This window comes from Prionailurus viverrinus, chromosome B2 (assembly GCF_022837055.1).
Source record: "Prionailurus viverrinus isolate Anna chromosome B2, UM_Priviv_1.0, whole genome shotgun sequence".
Lineage (NCBI taxonomy): Eukaryota > Metazoa > Chordata > Mammalia > Carnivora > Felidae > Prionailurus > Prionailurus viverrinus.
The window spans coordinates 55,691,448-55,711,035 of NC_062565.1; positions in this window are offsets into that span (position 1 = coordinate 55,691,448).

The window sequence follows — 19,588 nt, forward strand, 5'->3', positions numbered from 1 at the left end:
TCTCATTTAATTTTGTGTACATCTTTTACTGGGCAGGGTGCCTTGGTATGGTAGGAACTTGGTAGATGACCGCATGTATTTTAAATGAATGAATCACCAATAAGTGCAGATGTGTTCAAGGTATTTGATTCTTAAGAAAAGGGAATAAAGTATTGTAAAAGTCAATAAAGTATTGTAAAATAGGTTTATGCTATATCATTTAAAATAAGCATTGATTCCCAATAATAATGTAGCTGTGAAGAAAACAAAATCTATCCCCCCAAATGATTTCGCTCTATTATTTCAATTATTTTTTTAATTTACATATCATTTAAAAAATTATCCATCATTGCTGTTTCTCCTTGTCAAAGAGACCTGGAAGAAAACACGTTTGGCCTACATTGTGAGACTCCTTGGATGCACAGATGGTGGACGATGGGCTGGGGCAATAGTTAGGAGTGAAAGCCATGGAAAGTTCTATATGTTCTAGCTGCATTTAGGCAATCAGGAAGGGCAGTGGGATGAGTGAGTAAGACAAGAAACATCAACTTAAAACTGAATGGACCTGTCCGGATCAGATTTAAAACTTGAAAATAGAACTTGCCTTAATGTAATGGAAGATTCAGGAGATATTCCTTTCTTCCTTCTTTGTTTTCTCCCTCCTCCTTTTGCCCTCCTTCCTTTTTTCCATTCCTCTTTCTCTCCCTTCCTTTGTCCTTCCCCCCTCTTTCCTTTCCTTTTTCCTCCTATTTTCTCTCCCACCCTTTCTCACTTCCTTTCTCCTCCTCCTCCCTCCCTTCTCTTTCTCTATTTCCTTCAGTTTTTTTACTTCTTTTTACTCCATTTCTGGGTTTTTAAATGATTCTCCTTTTCTGATATTCTACAACCATTACCTTTCACTTTAAGAGAAGTAATTTCTCTGCTTTAGGAGAAGAAACCATGGAGAATGGTCTTGTCCACAATTTCCTTTGACCATCTTCTTGCCATTGACATTATTAAGATTTATCAGTGTTTCATAGGATATTGCTTTTCATTCTTGTTTTCTCCCTTATACTTAGGTCATTGATTAAGTATAACCAATATCATCACCCAGAAAATATTGAATCACCCCAATAAAAAAAGGTAGTTATTCATGTCACAAAAATTGTTTATCTGTTTTTTCCATGATAAGCTGGCCTGGAAGATATAATACATTCTACCCATGACAGATAGTTTATTTCAATGGAAAAGATAACTGGAGTTTTGAAAAATGGTAGCTGAAAAGTATTACAGGTAATACTGTAAAGCTCTAACATTTTATGAGAAAACATATCAGAACCATATATGTTAGATATTTTAGCCCTACTTTTCAAGATCCTATTCTATTTTCATAGACTGAATGATTCCCACCCACACTGGGGAGAGCTATTTGCTTTACTTACTGCACTGATTCAAATGCTAATCTTTTCCAGAAACACTCCTACAAACACACAGGGAAATAATGTTTAACCAGATATCTGGGCATCCCTTGGCCTAGTAAAGTTGACACATAAAATTAACCATCACAGTTATGTAATTTGCATCTGAAATATCAGTGGTACAAAGTTACCTTTCAAAAAATGTAATTTAGTTATAAAACTTTATACAATGTCTGTATGATGATATCTTACAATAATTGCATTGAAATTGAGTTTATAGCACTAATTTTTCTGTAGTTGAAAAATAAAATGTAATAAATATCTCATCCAAGACTGGCATTAGAATATTTTATGCACATCCGATTTTATTATTTCAATGATTTTATTCTGGTTGCTCTATGTTACACGTGCTTATCTGAATTCATTATCCATTTCTTTCTACCATTTCCTTGTCCATCAGTATAACCTCGATGTAATGAAATTTTTAATTAGTCTCTCCTACCTGAAACCATGGTTCAATTTTCTTGCACTGTCAGATGATACTTTTTCCCCCAAATATAGATGTTTCTGGGACTTAGCTATTTGAAATATGTGTATCTTTTAAATCTAATAGACAAATCATTTCCCAACTACTGTGCATTTGTGCCTTTGCCTACAAATCAAGGACACAAAATTTTCTCAAAGCATACATAAATAGTTCATTACTGTAAAATGTATAATATAACCAAACATGCAAATTGACTTATTATGAGGGCTAATAGTTTGCACAAGTATTAGAATTTAAAAGGTTGAGCTAAAGTATGTTTGCACCATCAAGTACTGTGTACTACAAATTATTTTTCTGTGAGACAGTGAGATTTACTAGACTCATTTTTACTTTCTTATCATGACTTTTTATTAACCAATAGTGAAATTTAGTTAATGGAAATAATTCACTGCATTTTCTTACAGTCCAGTTTTGCCCGTAGCACACATTTTCCTCCTTGTATTTTAATATAGGTTTGTTTCCCTTACTAGATGATAAACTCTTAGTGATCAGGGACCAGGCCTTTTCCTTTAATGTCCCTCATAACATTTAAATTAAACGCTTAATGACAAATTGTTAAGTGTAAAACTTGGAAGGATCTGGACTTGCAAACTAACAAGTTAGCATGCTGCAGAAACATGAGGCCTCTGGATCCAAGGGCAGAGCTTGTACTCACACAACATGTTGTGCTGTTCTCACTTCCCCAATCTGTGCAGGCCATGTGGTAAGAACCAGATTTGCACCACAGGAGCAGAATCCTGAAATATCAAGCTTGGAGCTTATTTAGGGTAGCTGGCTTATCTGACCATCCTCCCCTTAGAAGAAGAAAGAAGACCTTTGTTCTGGAATGTAAACAAATCCTCTCTGAGAAGAGGGAGAGAGGGTACCACTCTACTTCCCTGCAATGAAAACAAATGGCTGTGGGGAGATACACCTTTCTATCTTTAGGGTTGCTGTTCAGTCATCTTTTAATCCAAATGCCAGTGTCTTTTGCTCAGAAAGCTCCAATCAAGCAGAAACAATGGCAATAACCATGGAGCATTTTCTCCCTCAAGCTAGGACACTTTTGAGAGTGAAAGGAGTGTCATTATTATTATTATTGCCAGAAACATATCATGAAAGACAAAGGCTGAGAGAAACAGCTTCAGATTAAAGAAAACAAGAGTCATATCACCTAAATTTAGTGTGTGATCTGGATTAGATTCTTAATCTGAAAAATAAATAAAAAGCATTTCAATAAAGGACATTATTGGGACAATAGGGAAACTAGTATGTACTAGATGAGATTGTATCAAGGTTAAATGTTTTGAATTTGATAACCTTACTGAGGGCATATAAGAAAACATTCTTGGGGCGCCTGGGTGGCGCAGTCGGTTGAGCGTCCGACTTCAGCCAGGTCACGATCTCGCCGTCCGTGAGTTCGAGCCCCGTGTCAGGCTCTGGGCTGATGGCTCGGAGCGTGGAGCCTGTTTCCGATTCTGTGTCTCCCTCTCTCTCCCCCTCCCCCATTCATGCTCTGTCTCTCTCTGTCCCAAAAATAAATAAGTTAAAAAAAAAAAAAAGAAAACGTTCTTGTTCTTAAGATATACATGCTGAAAAATTCAAAGTTGAATTGCTACGATGTCTATAACTTAACTTCAAATGGTTCAGGGAAAAAAGTATATATTTGTATGTACTTATATAGGCAATAAGAGAAAGAGAGAAGGGAGAAAATAAATGTGACTAAGTTGAAGAACTTTGGTGAAGAGTATATGGGTTTTCAATGTACTATTTATGCAACTTTTCTGATGATTTAAACTTCTTTTTTAAAGTTAAAAAAATTGTAAAATGTTTACATTGGGAAAATAAGAATAAGCTGGGACTGTGTTTGTAAAGCATATTACTGTGTGCCAAGTACTATTCCAGGCTGTGGAGACACAAAGCTAAGGCAGTTTTTTTTTTCCTTTCAAGGATTTCATCACATAGAGAAAAAGAAAATTAGATGTCAGTAAATGTGAAATTTATTGTAGAGAAAATTTTGTTTAGAGGAAATATCTTTGTGTGTCCCTGTGTATGTAGTTGGGGGCATTCTAAACAAGTTTTGTTTAAACTTGAGGCCTGTGCTAAAAGATCAAGCTATGGAAAGAAATTTACAACTGTAAAGGTAGTGAGACTTCCAGAGTGATTTAACTAATTCTAGAGGTTTGTGTTTGTATCTCAGGGAGGGATGAGGCATGAGACCTTGGAGACATCTTGGAGTTATAAAACTGGAGACTCTGGGCTTATCTGGCTAGTGGAGAGATTTATTTACATATCAAAGGTTAGAGTTAGAACCCAAGATTCCTCCTCTTATTCCATTCTCAAGATTCTTTAAAGGAGAGGGGACAGCATATCCATATAAGCTAGAGGAAATTTATTTTTAACCATTTCTTACCTACAATACAGACTCCATTTGTATGTGTAAGACATTTGATCTGGTTTTCATGGCATTAATTACTCCAGGGATAAGACTTGTACCAGAGCTATTGGCTGTCAGTGAATAGAAATCTGCCTCCAATCCAGAAAATATAGTACATGCATTCAGGACAAAATTAATGAAGATAAAAATTAAAAATCCAACAGAAAAATTTTTAGAACTTTTAGAACATTTAAAGTTCTATTAAATAAGAGGTATGAATATTCTGTAAACACAGAAGGGAGCTACCACTGTCCTCTAGGATTTGGTTGGATCTGGAAGACATACTGGTTCAACAGAGAAAGAGTATCCATAACAGTTTTCAGGAAGTTTGCATTTGAACTGGAACATGTGGCATATTTCACTCTTTACGCTTATGAAGTGGTACCTGTTCTTGTCTCTGCTCATTCTGAAGACTTATTTGAAAAGAATGACTAAGGTGCTTCGGGGTGGCTCACTTGGTTAAGCGTCCGATTTCAGCTCACGTCATGTTCTCACAGCTTGTGATTTCGAGCCCCATATTGGGTGGGCTCTGTGCTGACAGCTCAGAGCCTGGATCTGCTTTGGATTCTGTCTCTGTCTCTCTTTGCCCCTCCCCCACTCATGCTCTGTCTCTGTCTCTGTCTCTCAAAAGTAAACATTAAAAAAATTAAAAAAAAAGAATGACTAAGAGTAATATTACTTAGTGGACATTTATGGGGCAGCACGCACAGTAGAGAAAGCATCCGTGGGCTTTGTTCAGAGCCAGTCAGACCAGAGTTTGAATCTCACCTGTGGGAGATTGGACTTGTTAATTAAAATCTGACTGTCAGTTTCAATGTCTTAAAAATGGAATGTTAATGTCTAATTCAAAGAGTTATTGCGAGAGATAAATGAAATAACCCGTTAAGTGCCTAATGTAGTGCTTAGAAATAAATGGCACTAAATGAGTATTTCTTCTCTTCCTTCCTTTTAGTCCTTTCTTTTACTGCTTTGTAAAAGACCATCACAATTATAAACTTGAATAATTGAAGGACATCATTTTTGTTATTTACCTGTATTTGCAAATATCTTATTCTCCAAATGGGTTTTTGTACATGTTGATCTTATGTTGGGAATTAACTTACACATTGTGAACATGTACAGAATAACCTTGCTTAAATAGGTGGCAGTAGACTTGTGAAATCTTAAAGAAACCACTGGACTTGGACGTCTACTTTATCAGTTATCTATATTCAGGATTGTAAATAATTGGATTGTATTAGCCACATTCTAAAATGTTTTTAGCTTAAAACAAATTAATGGGAAAGCAAATGCCATTTTACTTTTCTCCATTCCTTGGTAAATGTGCACACTTTATTGAAATTATTTAAACATTGTATTGAAAACTTTTCTCTTAGAAATTTCTATGGAGGGGCACTTGCCTGGATCAGTTGGCTGAGCATCTGACTTCAGCTCAGGTCATGATCTCATGCTTCGGTTTGTGAGTTTGAGCCTTGCATCGGGCTCTGCATTGACAGCATAGAGCCTGCTTGGGTTTCTCTGTGTCCACCTGTCTTTCTCCCTTCCCCTCCCCAAAATAAATAAACTTTTATAGAAAAGAAAATGTTTTTTTTTAAAGTTCTAAAAATACACAATCTGAAAAACATAAGAAATAAGGATTTCTCCATCTACTTGTTTTGTAAAGTATTTGTTTTTGCTACCAGGATGATCACAACTGTTTAGTAGTAGAGTATTGTTTGAAACCTAGGCCACCCCAGAGGAGCTGTGAAACTCAGACCTTAGGTACTCTACATTTCCAAAGCTAAGAACTATGAGGCTTTCAAAGTGAACTGGAGTCATGTTTGGTTTGTAGTAATAGGAGCTGAAAGTCACTCAGAATCTGCTGATTACATGGGGGCTGATCTTTGTTTCTTCTCGCATCATGGTTTATAGTGTAACACCAATGGATGTGAATATTCCCATGGTTATAAAAGATAGTCACATGCACATATTGATGGGAGAATAGAAGGAAGACCGCTAAGGCCAGTATTCTAACTCTTCTAAATTCCTTTTTTTGTGTAAGATCAGGGAAAACAAAACATATACTATCGCAAGTGGGCAAGAGTAAGCTGTTCATCAACTTTTCTCTATGCTGTTAATTCAGAGCTTTCTTTTTTTTTATTTTTTTTTTATTTTTTTTTATTTTTAAAAAAAATTTTTTTTTTCAACATTTATTTATTTTTGGGACAGAGAGAGACAGAGCATGAACGGGGGAGGGGCAGAGAGAGAGGGAGTCACAGAATCGGAAACAGGCTCCAGGCTCTGAGCCATCAGCCCAGAGCCCGACGCGGGGCTCGAACTCACGGACCGCGAGATCGTGACCTGGCTGAAGTCGGACGCTTAACCGACTGCGCCACCCAGGCGCCCCCAGAGCTTTCTGATGGAGTAAAATAGTCCAGTTTTCCATAAATATATTACATTAACTGGACTTGTTAACATCATCTATTTCTATTTGAGATCATGAGCCAACCAAGTGGAATTTTATATGTGATATTTGAATTGCCTTGAATGCCAAAACTATTTGAAGGAATGTTCAGTTCATGTGCTAGACTAGGAGAACAATAGGTTAATTTAACATTATGAATAGTAAGTAGTGAGTCATCATCAACCTAATCACCTAAGCTATTTTACTTCTGCTCTCTTTTTCTTTGCTGTCTCCTTGTCAGAGACCTCTCACTCAATGTCAGCTTGAAAAAATGAGGGGAGGAAGTCTGGAGCATTTTGATGATTAGTCTTTCCAGCAACCCTGGATCTTTTTTCTATGGCAGAGCCCAGAAATTTGTCTCTCCTTCTGTCATATCACTAAAAATTTCAGGCTGGTAGAATTATTCCATCATGTAAATCATTAAGCAGATATATTTTTAAATATCTGAGGCCAAAGTTTTCCACTATAAAGTTGGGACACGGGTATGATCCTTCTGCCTGATCCCTCCCTTAAAGTATGTATGCCTGAATTCTCGTCCTTTAATTACATCTAAGTTTATGTTTCTTCATAATTACTTTAAAAGATTTCCTATTGAAAGATTTTTTTTCTGTTTCAGTATATCAGGAAATTGTCATCTTTGTGGTAGTGATCAGCACAGTTCTAGTTAATTTTTTTATTTTTATCATATTTATTTGTGCTTCCAATAAATATTCATTGGAAACCTACCAGGTGGTTACCACAGTCTTTGCCCTCACGGAATTTAGAGACTAGTAAAAGTAAAAGAGACGAAGAAAGAAATACATGATGTGCATTAAGTGCTATTATAAAGGTAAGAGAGCACATGGAATGGACATCTAATTCAGTCTTTATGGGATCAGGGAAGACTTTTTTTTTCATGTTTATATAGTTTTGAGAGAGAGAGAGACAGAACACATGGGGGAGAGGCAGAGAGAGACACACAGAATTGAAACTGGGTCCAGGCTCTGAGTTGTCAGCACACATCCCGAGGCAGATGGGGCTCAAACCCACAGGCTGTGAGATCATGACCTGGGTGGAAATCAGAAGCTCAACCTCTGAGCCACCCTGGTGCCCCAGGGAAGATTTTCACTTGATATCTGAAGGATGAGGAAAGTTAATCTAGGAAGAGGAGGGAAGTGTATTTCAAGTAAAGGGAACAGAATATGATAGAGACCAAATGAAAAGATGAGAAAGGCAATTTGGGGGAGAGGAATTTGGGTGGTGGATGGAGAAAGAGAGAAAGAGAGAGAGAGAGAAAGAAAGAAAAAGAAAGAAAGAAAGAAAGAAAGAAAGAAAGAGGAAGAAAGAAACTGGAGAAATCTGCTCGGTAGACATGCCAAGGAGTTTTTATTTCATTTAATTTAGAAACTCTTTCTGGCAGTTAAACCTATCTTGATGAACTCCTTGAATGTCATAAAAAATAGTTAACATCGCAATATGGGCTAACTTGAGCTAGTTAACTAAGAATGTTCTAGTTCTGGTTCTTAATGCTAATTAATAAGAACTAAGATGAGGGGTGCCTGGGTGGCTCAGTGGTTAAGCATCTGACTTCGGCTCACAACATGATGTCCTGGTTCGTGAGTTTGAGCCCTGCCTTGGGCTCTGGGCTGACAGCTCAGAGCCTGGAGCCTGCTTCACATTCTGTGTCTCCCTCTCTCTGTGCCCTTCTCCCACTTGCACTCTGTCTCTCGTCTCTCAAAAATGAATAAACGTTTATATATAAATATATATACTTCTTATTAAGAACTAAGATGAGCTAGAGTTTTCATAAGAATTATCTTAGTAAGGTATCTCATATTTATATTACTAATTTATTACTCATATCTGAAGAAATGAGGAATTTCAACTAATCATTTTACATTGTTAGACTTTTCTCATAATTTAAGGTTCAAAATGATAACAAACCATGAGCCATCTTGGCTGTAATAGAATTTGGGTTTTTTTTATAAAAACGTGTTCTGATATATGTCAGAATATACATAGAGTACACATAACAAATAGGTTTCATCATATGGCTTTTCTTCCTAGAAAAACTACTTAGCTTTATTTTATAAACTAAAACCATTTGGTAAGGCTTTTGAATAGCTGGACAAGATTTTTCTTCACTTAGTCTTGCATGCCTGCTCACTTAATCAGACCATTCTATTGTAGTTTACATGAATTTGCATAGGTAATCAGTGTATCATTGCTTGTATACCTTATATGTCTGTAATTATAATGACTGTTCAGCCTATTACAAGCATATTAAAGAGTCCATATAATGAATTAAGTAAGTTCTCCTATTGTGCAGTTCATTAGCAGTACTCCTGGTCCATCCAAATACAAGAAAAAGCAGTTTAAGTAAAAAACTAACTAATGCATGTAGATGTGGCCATTAGTTGCGTAACAGGCCTAATCTTTAAAATGTTTTGTCAAAGCAAATGTTTCAAGCCAGTAAATTCTATTTCAAGGGAATTTCCCCATATAGAAATGTAACATTTTACTTCCACCAGTGGTACCACATTTAGAGACCTATTTTGCCTCCTCTTAAATTAGTTTACATAAACAAAGAACTAAATGTACTTGAATAGTAGATGAGCAAGAACATTTAAAGATAAGCAACTCTATAATCTCTGAGTTTGTTTTATAAGGTCACATTTGTCTTTCATAAATTTTGCCTGGTGAATCAAGATAATTTGAGTTACTTCTATGTAATGCTTAGTAGAAATTTTGTTTTTTTACTTTTTTAATTTTGTCACATCCTTCCCTTGATATTCCCATCCAGCAGACCTTGGACTCTCAGAAAACTCCCCTGAATGTTTCTCCTTCTACATATCTCTTCCGTGGTGGTCCCAAATTCTGGGATATTTTCCTCCCAAGTTCATACAATGCCAATTGGCATAACTAACTTATAATTAAAGGACTGATTTCTATGATGTTCCAGGAATTCATATATATTAGTAAGAACACAGACATTGTAGTAGAAAATCCGAAAAATAAAAAAATGAGCAATTCATAGAAAAATTATAATTTTATTAAAAGAAGCTCAATGTTGGGGCTCCTAGGTAGTTCAGTCAGTTAAGTGTCTGATTTCATCTCCGGTCATGATCTTAAGGCTCCTAATTTTGAGTTCCTCCTCAGGCTCTCTGCTATCAATACAGAACATGCTTCAGATCCTCTGTCTCCCTCTCTCTCTGGACCTCCCCCATACACTCTTTCTCTCAAAAATCAATAAACACTTAAAAGAGGCTTAGTGTGATATATAATTAAGCAAATGCTCATTAGGACAACAGTATACTTTTTTCACCTACCAGATTGGCAAACATTCAAAAAGTTTAATAATACCTGATACTGATGCATGTATAAAAACAATTATTCTCATAAACTGTTGGTAAACTTATAAACTAATGTTAACATTGTCTTTTGTTTCTTGGCTTTTCCATCTTGTAAAACCAAAACTCTATACCCATTAGACAACAACTCTCCATGTCCCCCTTTCCCCAGCCCCTGACAACCTCCATTCTTTTTTCTGTTGTTATAAATTTGACTATTTTAGATTCTTCATATGAATGGAATCATATCATATTTGTCCTTTTGTGACTGGCTTATTTATGCTATGCAGACAACTTCTAATTCTATATATCAAACCCTTAACTGTTACCTTTAAGCAATCAACAAAAATTGACAATGAAAGTGGTAATTAGAGTGGGATTTTATATATTACCACTGTTTGCCTTCAGAGAAAATAGGGACTTAACTGTGGGGCCAAGCGGAGGAGGAGTGAGGGAGGATCTTTTTATTGCAAGAAGAGTGAGCAGTCAGTCCATGGTTGGTAGCAACAGGTGTCAGTGAAATGAACTGTGCCTTCAAAAGGTGAGACTGTGAGGGATTTAGAGGGCCCTGCCACAGAGAAATTCCCACAAAATGAAGAATTCAAGGAAAACATGATGGATGCATCACTTAGAACATTAGGTGTACCTATTAAAGAAAGGATGAATTTAATAAATCACAGCAGACCACTATATGATTATGCTGAAGAGCTATGGTTTCTTGTTTAGTCAGTACCTTGAGATTGCTGAACATTATCCCGTCAGTGTGTGCACATGAGTGTGTGTGTGTGTGTGTGTGTGTGTTTGCTTGTTGAATTGAAACTTCTGGTAACTTCTCGACCATTTAATTTTTTACTTCTGTGGTGAAACAATGTCTTCATTGTGGAAAATAAGATGAAGTATCTGGGAGGAGTGAAATTTCTGAACACCCAGTCCAATTAAAGATACTTTTTTTGTGTACCTTTTCCAAACATCTACCTCATTCTGAGATGTATTCAGTTATAGGGATTAAATATTTCAGGTCTTAGGAGTATCAAAAAAGCAGAGTAGAAAAATAATAAAATAATAAAAACTGTGCTTTTGCCATTGATTATATAAGTAGATAAAATGATTACAAAAATAAAGGCGGTGGTAGAAAACTATATATACCACTGCTATATATAGCAGTGTTTCCCAAACATGCCTTATTATATAATCATGTGGAGCTCTTACTGAGCACACAGTTTTGGTTCCAGCCCAAACTGAGTCAGATCCTCTAAAATAGGGCAATTAATATGTTTAAAAGGTGCCTTTGGCGAATTATGTGATCAGGCCAGTTTTTAGTAAGTTTTATTCCACAGCAATTATTTTCAATGTATTTTTCCTAGTCCAGGGGCATTAACATCTTCTTAGGACTTGCTAGAAATGGAAAACCTCGGGCCTATTATTATATTCTGGGAGTGAGGCCCAGAAATTAGGTTAGTATAAGCCCTCCAGGTGATCCTGATTAAGGCTAAAGACCAAGAACCACTCTTCTACAGATTTCAGAATGATGAAGAATAAGACTTAGGTGTGTCTACAACAAATCTTAAGTAAAAAAGGTCAATATTGGGAGATGTTAGACTTTATGACAGACAACAGCTTTTAAACAGGGACCTCTGTAAAGAATATATGAACACACAACTTACGGATTTTCTCCTTTTGTGAAGAGGCTGCTGTTCTGCCATCCAGGTGAATGGTTACCAAGTGCCTCGCGCTGACTAAGCACTTTTCCTACATTGCAGTAATCATTGAACTCCATTTTCAGGTGAGCACTTCATGGAAGAGTTGGCATTTTAGTGGGAACTTGAAAGGTAGTGTCTCCACAGGTAGAAGTTGGGAAGAAAATTAATTCTGGACAGAGGCAAGAACGTGAGTCAAAGCAAGGACAAAGAAAAATAAAGTTAATTTGGATAATAATGGAATAGAGCAGTGGCTCTCAAACTTTATCTGCATGAGAATCACCTGGAGAGTTGATTCTGATGCAGAGTTTGTGATTTACTACACCCGGCGGTGGGCCTGAGAATCAGAACTACCAGTACATTACTGGGTTGTGCTGGGGCTGCTGATCTGAGGACTACACTTTGAGAATCACTGATACGGCGTATGAGTTGGAGGGTGATGGCAAACAAATGCCGAGAAATGTTGGTTTATGAGGCCGGAATGCAGAGGACCTGAATTCATACCAAGAAGTGGTGACTTATTTTAGGTATGTATGAATTTATTCATTTCTCTTGGTTTTGTTTAAGGGAGGAATGGTGACAGAGGCACAGTCATTCTTGACAACTCTGATGTAGTATGTGGGGCTGAGTCAAGGAAGGAGGAACATTTGTTCCTCAATTACTTCACTCCAGTCTCTACTGCTACTACTCCAACCCTTCAGCTCCATGTCTCCGTTAGAGAAGATAGGAAATTCTTTCTGTTTTGAACTAAGTGAACAAATGAGATGACGGTGTGAATGACTGATAATTACTTAACACTTCTTAATTATTTGCATTTTAAAGGTGGTACATATTAATCTCCATGAACCTCTGTTTTGAACTTCAGCTACTATAAAGTGTTAAGAGAAAAATGTCAAGCAGTGTGCATGTGAGAGGAAAGGGAATATGCCTTTTTGTGTGTGGGGGAGGCTTTCTTGTAGGTTGCTCCGAAGCTTAGTTCTCTGTGGCGTTTCTGATTTTATATTATCTGCTTCCCTTTCTCAATCCACAGATCTCAAATAATGCCACGTTTCTTTGTGGCAGATTAGTTTCTGACTGCAGTTCTATCCTGATCCATTGCTAACCAATCAGCTGTGCCAGCTTTGTGTGGTAATCTGACTTTAGTTAGAATGTGGGCTTTCTGAATCTATTTGGAGATTTTAGGTTTCTCTAGACGGTAAAGATTAAGGATATGGCATACCAAGTTTTGTTACTTTTGTATGTGAAAATATTCTCACATCTATATGGGTTTTGGTTTTTCTAAATATCCTGTGCACGTTCTAATTTTATGGTAAGTTTCATGAAATCATTTTGGAAGTTGGCAGGGATATAAATAAATAAAATATGGGAATATCGTCCTATTATTGTTGTCTTTTATGTGCTTCAATTTAAATTATCACTACAGTTCCATATTAGAGACATGTAAAAAACAGAGTTCACTGTATAAGATAATGTTATTTTCTCAGGTAATGCTATAAGAAATAAAAGCCTCTCAGCAAATTAACTTGCTGGAGATATCAGATGGTTCTCTAATGAAGCTTCTCCTTGTCTGCAGCCACATTCCTCTGCCTGTTGCCCATGTCAAGGAAGCCTGAAACATTTTAGTAGGTGAAAGCAAGCCGTAATCAGAAGGACATTGGAAATTTATCCATGAAAAAAATATTGTCACAGACTTTAACAACCACCAGTGAAAAGGGGACGATAGATTGACAAACACATAAAATTACCAAGAATAGTAATAACTAGATGAAGATCAATAACTGAAAGACAGAGGTGACTAGAACAAGGCAGAAATGTGAGGCAAAATGGCTGGCCCAGAAATGAAAATAATACGTATCCGTTTGGAAAATAGATTTAGGAATGCAATAAATGGGCAGTTTATATATAATTTATGCCCAATTGTAGTGAGACCAATAAATCTAAGACTAACCTTCTTGGCTTATGGTAGTAAATACCAGGGTCATGAAGCTTATTATTTTCTTTTCCCAACAAAGTCCATTGAAAACTACTCAGGAATATTAGTATATACAGAATAGTATTTTACATTGTGGAGAAACACGGAAATGAATAGGCTCTGTTCTCTGAGTGTGCTGTATTTTTTTTTAACGTTTATTTATTTTTGAGACAGAGAGAGAGACAGAGCATGAACAGGGGAGGGGCAGAGAGAGAGGGAGACACAGAATCTGAAGCAGGCTCCAGGCGCTGAGTGGTCAGCACAGAGCCCGACGTAGGGCTGGAACTCACTGACCGCGAGATCATGACCTGAGCTGAAGTCGGACGCGTAACCGACTGAGCCACCCAGGCGCCCCTACTGTATTTTTAAATGAATCAGAAATGGTGCTGATGATGGGTGGTTTTATTTCACTATAGCAGAAAACGATATATGGGCTTTCCAACAACACCATCAGGCTGATTATGGCAGTGATAAATTGGACATGATTGAGATTTGAGTGTTTTAAGTGCTATTTTACAAATTCCATTTTTCCTGAAATGAAATATTGGTGATACTTCTCTCATGTCCTTTCATGTCTCAGTATTGGGGCAAATAAAGAAAGGGACAAATAATAGTTGAGGCAAGGTCAGTGTTTAAATCGGAGTGTAAATCTCAGAGGATTTCATATCCAGTATCACTTTTGGCTCTTGACATCAGGGGAAAAGGTTAAAATATCTACTTTTAGGTTACAGGGATCTGTTGCCCTTTTGTTTATGCTGATAACTCTGAGAATGGTGGCTCTGTCCCAGCAGACTAATGAAAAAAAGTTTTTAAAATTGCTATTGAATATTCAAATATAATAGTGTGTCTGTCTTTTTAAAATTGAGGTGTAATTGACATATCACATATTAGTTTCAGGTATACAACATAGTGATTCAATTTTGTATATATTGTGAAATTACAGTAAGTATAGTGAACATTTGTCACCATACATAGTTACAACTTTTTTCCTTATAAGAACTTTTGAGATATTTCTCTTCGCAGCTTTTAAATATGTAAAACAACATTATTAACTATAGTCCCCATGTTGTACATTATGTCCCCATGACTTATTTATTTTATAACTGGAAGTGTCTACATTTTTAGTCCTTGCACACATTTTCTTCATCCTATACCCCCTGTCTTTGGATGGCACTGATCTGTTCTCTGTATCTATGAGCTTGTTTTTTTGTGTTTCTGTTTTTAGATTCCACATATAAGTGAGATCATATGGTATTTGTCTTTCTCTGTCTGACTTATTTTACTTATAATGCCCTCAAGGTCCACCCGTGTTGTCGCAAATGACAAGATTTCATTTTTTTACGTGAATAATATTCCATTATATATATGTCACATCATCTTTATATATCACATGATGTATATATCACATCTTTATCCACTCATCCATTGATGGACATTTAGGTTATTTCCATATCTTGGGTGTTAAAAATAACACTGCAGTGAACACGGGGGTGCATATATCTTTTTGAATTAGTGTTTTCATTTTCTTTGGATAAACACTCAGAAGTACAATTGCTGGATCCTATAGTATTTTATTTAGAGGTTTTGAGGACCTCTATACTGTTTTCCACACTTGCTGTGACTAATTTACATTCCCATCAACTGTGTACAAGCGTTCCCTTTCTCTACATCCTTGCCAACACTTATTATTTGTTTTTAGTTTTTTGATAGTAGCCATTCTGATAGATGTGAAGTGATACCTCATTGTGGTTTTGATTTGCATTTCCTTGATGATTAGTGATGTTGAACATCATTCATATAGTTTTTGGCTTTCTGTATGTCTTTTTAGGATGTCTGTTCAGATATCTGCCCATTTTTAAATAAGATTGCTTTTTATATATTGAGTTTTATAAGTTCTTTATATATCTTGGATATTAACCCCTTATCAGATATATGAACTGTAAATATTTTCTCTCATTCAGTAGTTTGCCTTTCCATTTTGTTAGTGGTTTCCTTTGCTGTGCTGAAATTTTTTAGTGTGGTATAGTCCCAGTTCTCTACTTTTGTATTTGTTGCTTTTGCTTTCCATGTCACATTCTCTGTCTTCCAGTTTATGTAGGGAGCATATTCAGAATAGAGATAGTATTGCCTTTTTTCTCCTGCCATTTATACTTGTAATGGTACTAGGCACTCAGTAAATGTTTGATATCAAAAACATAATACAAAAGGGAGAAAATGATGCATATGAATATGTATAGATTCAAAGATTATTAGAACTAAACAGAGATTCAGCAATCATCTGAAGTGGTGCAACATCAAAGCGTGAGATATGTATCTTAGCAATTAAGTTTGCCATTATGGCTCCATCATTTATTGGCTGTGTGGCTTTGGACTGAGTTTCAGCTTCCTTAGATAAAATAAAATGAAATTATTCAAATATACTGGCTTGAGGGTGGGTTCCTGCAAAAATAGGGACTGAGTCAAGAACTTGCATTTATGTAGCTTATTTGACACATGATCCTAGGATACAGGAGTAAAAAAGTAGGAAAAATGAGACTGGAAAGGAAGTTAAAACAACAGCCTAATAGTTTATTATTGAGTTAGCTATTCTGGGTAACAGGGTATTGATTCCACCAGGGTTTCTGAGAAGAGTTCAGAATATCTTCTAGAAATGTTGCTCCAAAGGAGCATAGGCATTTGTCCTCCACTGGATGCACATAAAACTGTCTACCAAAGCTACAGCAGAAATCAGAGATAGGTTGAAAGGATGTGGGGCATCATAGGGATATTAAATTGTTGAAATACCCAATATGGTTATGTAATTAATGTACTTGATATTTTGTACGACCTAGGAAATGCTTCTTTTTCTTTCATTTTAAAATAAGAGAAGACATTAGGAGAAGTATTATTCAATTTTATGCAACAATTTAACACTGGAATGGGCTGGGTCCCATGTCACCTGACTCCCATTTACTTCAATCCCCTTTTTGGCATACCATAAACTTGGTTTTAAGGTACAGTGTTGTATATTTATTATCCTATCTTTAATCACGCTTAGAATAAGTGCTAGACATCTTAATTGTGTAATGTTTAATTATCATTTGTAATGGTATGAAATTTCTACTTAATCTTTCCAAAGGAAAGACAAGAAGGGTGGCATTAATGCATCTTATACCTTATATAAATGTGATTTATATATGTGATATATAAACATGACTGAAGTCCTGAAGAAAACCTGTTTTTAAGATAATTTTTGAGGGGCACCTGGATGGCTCATTTGGTTGAGTGTCTGAATCTTGATTTCACCTTAGGTCATGATCTCATGGTCATGAGATCAAACCCAGCATCAGGCTCCCTGCTGAATGAGGTGCCTGCTTGGTATTCTCTCTGTCTCTGTCTCTCTTGGTTCCAACCCCTTCATGTGCACATGCATGTGCTATTTCTCTCAAATTAAAAAAATAAAATTCTCTTATAAAAAGGATAATTTTTGAAAACTCTTTTGTTATCTTTTGGACATAAGGTAGCAGTCCCCTCCCCACTCCCCCATCTACCACCCTCCCTTCCCCACCCCAAGAACAGGTGGCTTATCAAGGCTGGTTTACTGGGGGTGGGGGAGGGGTAACTATGCCCCTTGGCAAGTAAAGACAGTTTTTGGTTCATTGGTTTTGTTTTTGTTTTAGAATGTCTTATAGCTTTGACTGTTTAATTTTTGTTTGCGTTTTTTGAAGTTCACTGATTTTACATTCACTTACTGACTGGTCTTTAAACTTTATATTTATTTTTCAAAAATGTGTTCAAAAATAGCTCTTTTCCATCCCACAGTTGGATCCACAGGCTGCCTATATGCTCCTTTGCTCTACCCCACTACCAACTTGCTTACCACTACTTGGCAAAGAACAACTTCCAACCTTTCTATTAGGATTCCATTTTTACTGAGTTAAGCTATATGGCAGGCAGTTACCTCTTGGTTTTCTGTTTATTCACGTTAACTTGGTCCCATTCTCTGAAGTGACTTGAATACAAATTCAATGGTTGTGTATGAAATGGGATTCTAAGGTGATCAAGGAAATAGCTTTAATAATGTGGTGCTAGCATATCATTAAAGTGATTTTCTTCTCCCTGGGCATGCAAGAAAACTATATTTCACAGCTTACTTTTAAGTTAGGTATGTTGCCAGGGAAATGCCAATACCTAGAGGAACTTGGGGAGCCTTTTTTTGATATCAGAAATGACAGTAGCAGGGGTCACTGGATAACTGCAGCAGACCCTCTGCCCTCACCAACCGAACCCAGTCTAGTCTGTTACATAAATGAGAAATAAACTTGTTCTGTTTTAAGTCAGTAAAAGCTTAGGGTTTGTTCATTACAGCAGTTGTCCAACCTTAACTTATATAGAAATCTTACCTTACAGTTGAAATTACTTCACAAAACATATTTATTGTACTCCCTTGATAGTTACAATTTGTATGACATATTTTTATACCTATTTCCTAATAAAGGAATTGAAGTAAATAGTGTTATCCGGGGCTTAGGGTCAAGTTCAGAATAGATTTACAAGACTTGAAAGATTAGCAAATACAAACTATTGTGACAGGTTAAGAGATTGAGTGAAAGCAGTAAAGTATGACACAGGAGTCCACAGTATGTAAATATTCATTCAGGATACATAAAATATAAGGGCTGATCCTGGGCCAAGGATGGAGTGTTTTCTCCTGTGTATTGGAACTGCAAGTGTTTTCAACAATTTGCAAATGTATAGCTGAAGGGAATGAAGCATCCCCAGAGGTATAGCTCATTCCTGCTTAAATTAGGTTAGAAGGCTAGACCTTCAGGGAGATGCTTGCACTAACCAGACACTATGCTAACACACACTGCATTCCCAGCTGCTAGACCTCACTCGACTCCCCAAAGTTTTCCCTTTGTAAGTGCTTCTGAGGAATCCCTATAAAATCTGCCCTAATGTGATAATTGGGGTTCAAAAGTTTTAACAGTCAGTATAAAATAAGAGATCATGTTTTTGTAAGGGTAATGAAATCTCTGGGGAGCCAATTACAGCTTGCTGGCAGGGGTTTGGAGGTCTTGATGTGTGATCCCAAAGTGTCCTTTCTCAGGTGTCATTTGGCATCTGTGGTTGCTGTTGTCCCCTCCACTTAATTTACGTGGAGGTAATATTGGGTCCTATGGTTGGCTGGAACCCCTACAACAGTGGCAGGTCTATTTGTCTAAGTGTTAATGCAAGAATATCTTAATTAATATGGTTTTATAATAATCTTCATGTTTGGTAAAACTTGACTGTCTTCTGTGTTCTACCTCAAGAATGTCTTATTCTTCTTGGCCTTTTGCATTTCTACATAAATTTTAGAATAAACTTGTAATTGGTTGGGATTCCGCTGAATCAAGAGACACATTTCAGGAGAATTTACTCACATTTAATATGCAATTTTCCAATCCATGAATATGTAATATTTCCCCATGTATGTACATCTTTTCTAATTTCTCTCAATAGTGCATTATAGTTTTCTATGTAAGATGTTATATTTTTTTTATAAACAACTTTATTAAGATAAATTTATATACTATAAAGTTCAATCCTTTAAAACAGAACTCAGTGGATTTTAATATATTTAGTATAGTCATCTAGTGCCATTGTTTAATTTGGAATGTTTTCATCACTCCAAGAAAAAAAAATAACCCTCCATAGGAGCAGTATTCATACTGCATTTTACAGTCCCCTCAGCACTGGCAACCACGAATCTTCTTTCTGTCACTATGGATTTACATATTCTAGACATTTCATAAAAATGAAATCCTAAAATGGGATCTTTTGTGA